The sequence below is a fragment of the Lynx rufus genome, unplaced genomic scaffold, assembly GCF_022079265.1.
Source record: "Lynx rufus isolate CCGP_SWC_20201006 ecotype Redwood Valley unplaced genomic scaffold, mLynRuf1.p SCAF_12, whole genome shotgun sequence".
NCBI classification, from domain to species: Eukaryota; Metazoa; Chordata; class Mammalia; order Carnivora; family Felidae; genus Lynx; species Lynx rufus.
The window spans coordinates 27,687,747-27,691,197 of NW_025814826.1; the positions used below are offsets into that span (position 1 = coordinate 27,687,747).

The 3,451-nt window shown below is 37.9% G+C and overlaps 1 non-coding gene across 1 annotated transcript; it reads left to right on the forward strand.

Annotated features, from left to right (window-relative positions):
- The first annotated feature begins 2,217 nt into the window (after positions 1–2,217).
- Positions 2,218–2,320, forward strand: LOC124507986 (U6 spliceosomal RNA). Its single transcript, XR_006961196.1, has one exon. It is a non-coding gene; the product is annotated as a U6 spliceosomal RNA (small nuclear RNA).
- The last annotated feature ends 1,131 nt before the right edge of the window (positions 2,321–3,451 follow it).

Here is a 3,451-nt window from a genome sequence, read left to right on the forward strand (position 1 = left end):
AAAAGTGTTCTTAATCTCAAAAGTCATCATTTTTAAATATTTGGTATGCTTCTAGACCTTTTCCTACACACGTACTCAATCAGAATATCAGGATATATTCATCACAACTCTGTTTATCTTCTTTATTTTTCCTTACTCTGTCCTATATACCACGCTTCTCCTCATCCTCAATTCAATCAGTTATGCAGATTTTACCTTTATTTTCCTCAAGATTTTTTTTTTCTCTTTTTAAGGATAAAAGCAAAAGTGGCTCTAAGACAGTATCTTCTGGTCTTCTATACAAATTTTAAGTCATTTAAGAGGTTATCTAGGTAGGTTTGTAGAAACCAGAAGGGCAACAGGCCATGTTTGAGGTTTACTAGAGCAGGGAACACAATTTTACCCCCAAATAAAGGACAGAAGTCTGAGGAATAAATGAGGGAGTCCTGCTGTCCGGGCATCCTGACCTCCCAGGATGACTGGGTGAATCCCTCTAAGAGGGCAGGGCCCTAAACCGGTGTCCCTTACTTCAATACAAATTTCTCTGCTCTACATGTACAAGAAGTGCAGGAAGTCACCAGATTTCAATTGCTCATCCCTTGCCTGGAACGTAAGTGGTCGGTGTTCAGAGTGATGGACTGAAGATAAGCTCTTCCTCCCACATGTGGGACAGTAACCAGTGAAAGGGGAGCAGGGCCCAATCAGCTGCAATTGAATTGCCCATAAGACAAGGAGGATGGAGTCTAGAATCGGACTTAACTACACAGGGAGACAATAAATAACCGGATACTTCTTACTTATATATCTGAAATGTTGGCTGGGATAGTCTCCAAATATTTATGTGGATTTGGGGAATGCGCTTCATTTCATTATGTTTGTTTTTGATAACAAAAATGGGAGCATACCGTGCCTTTTTCTATAAATTAGTTTGCAAACAATAATTATAAGGATCTTTCCATGATTGTATATTTTATTTCATACATCATCCATTTCGCCAGAATAAAGGGTTCAGAGGTAAACAAATTGGCAGATTTGATGAAAGGAAGATAAAGTAGTTCCTTGAACTGCTTCCAGTTTATTTTATTTTACTGGTTTGATTTTTCACACTTAAAATTATTTTAATGCATCTAGGGGTACCTGGGTGGCTCAGTTGGTTAAGCATCTATTTTTTTTTAATGTTTATTCTTGAGAAAGAGAGAGAGAGAGAGCACAAGCCGGGGAGAGGCAGAGAGTGAGGGAGACACAGAATCTGAAGCAGGCTCCAGGCTCCGAGCTATCAGCACAGAGCCCGACCTGGGGTTCAAACTCACGGACCGTGAGATCATGACCTGAGCCCAAGTCAGAGGCTCAACCGATTGAGCCACCCAGGTTCCCAAGCATCCAACTCTTGATTTCAGCTCAGGTCATGATCTTGAGGTTCTTGAGATCAAGTCCCCCATCAAGCTTCTCTCTCTCTCTCTCTCTCTGTCTCTCTCAAAATACATAAATAAACATTAAAAAATATAAAACATTAATGCACCTGGAGTTGTACTACGGTTCAAGTTCAGACTTTAATGTTATATTTTCCCATGTGGATAGTCATTTGTTTCCACACTTTTTCCCCAGGTACTTAGCAATGCCACCCTTGTCCTATAGGAAGCATCCTGATCTTTGAAGGCTTGCTTCTAAGTTCTCTATTCTATTTTTCTAGTCTATTTGTGGCAAATTGCTCTGATTTATTATATAGTTTTATGATAAGTCTGTATAACTAGTAAAATGAAGCTTGACTTAAGATTTTTCTACCAGGTTGCCTTATTTGTAATCACCTATATATTGTCTGTATCTATGTTTATATTCACCCTTTCTTATTCTTAGTATCATTTAACTATTTTTCTTTCTTTTTTCTTTGATGAGACTTGCGAGAATTTTTTCCACAATTTGGTTCTGCTTCTGGTTTTGATGTTTTTTCTTTTTTGTCTAGTTTGTTAAGCCATTGTCAATTTTTATTTAAAAAGTCTACTTTTGTTTGTTTTTTCCTATTTGTTCTTCTTTCATTAATTTTTCCTTTAAAAATTTTTTTAAAACTTATTTGTTTCTTAAGGGAAATTTAAATAACATAAAATGAAATTATAAGTGACATAAAACCAGGTTATAAATGTTAACATGATTTCTTCTTTCACAATGTACACATATATCAAATCATCACATGGTATGCTTTAAAATCTTATAATTTTGTCAAGTGTCCTTCAATATATAATAGTGCTCACTTCAGCAGCAGATATACCAAAATTGGAAAGTTACGGAGATGACCAGGGCGCCACGCAAGGATGACACACAAATTCATGAAGTGTTCCATATTCTTCTTCAGTAAAATGAATGAATGAATGAATGAATAAATAAATGAAATGAAAACATTAATAGGTAATTTTTAAAATTTAATTTCATTATTTATTTATTTATTTATTTATTTATTTTTATTTTTAGAGAGAGAGAGAGATGAGGATCAGCTGGGGAGAGGAGCAGAGGGAGACAGAATCTTAAACAGGGTCTGGGCTGACTCCACAGCCCTGTGATAACGACCTGATTGGAAATCAGGAGTCAGACAGTAGACCAACTGAGCCACCCAGGTGCCCCAAGGCAAACATGATTTTAAGACGTTAATAAAGAAGATACCTTGGGGCGCCTGGCTGGCTCAGTTGGTTAAGTGTCTGACTCTGGTTCAGGTCATGATCTCACAATTTGTGGGTTTGAGTCCTGTGTGGGGCTCTGTGCTGACAGCTCAGAGCCTGGAGCCTGCTTCAGATTCTGTCTCCCTCTCTCTTTCTGTCTCTTCCCTCCTTGTGCTCTCTCTCTCTCTCTCAAAAATAAACAAATAAACATTAAAAAAAAATACCCCATGTCAAGAGCAAACACTTTTTTAAATTCTCTTAGTAAGTAAGTGGGTTTTACCAATTGTATTATGCTAGTAAGTAGATCTGCAGTGAGTCTATGAGCAGATGGCTTTCTATTGTAGAGTTTGAAGATCAACAAACAATCCTTCCAAAAATATCTCCTCTGCTACCTGAGGAGAACTTGGCGTTGCATTCATTCCTATGCAAACTAACATCCAACTATAAGGCTCTCGGTTACTGGCTACCAGACAGTGGTTGCTCCTCTCAGCAATGGTTCTCAAACTTGAGAATTCCAACGATGACTGAGAAAGCGGATTCAAAAGGCAGATTGAGAGGTTGTAATACGGGTTCCAAAAATTTCACATGTAAACAATTATTCAGTCGATTAAGACAGCAATCATCCTAGAACCACGTTCTGAAAAAACACTACTATGGAAGACGAAGAGTTAGCCATTCATTTACCAGGAAATGATCCCAGGGCTTCCCGTGTTAGCACCTCAGCATCTCAGTTTCTATTAGCGGATCGTATAAGACAAAGGAAAGGAAAAGCTCAGAGGGAGAAGACGTTAGAGCAATGACACCTAACAGGAAGCAGTTTTGAA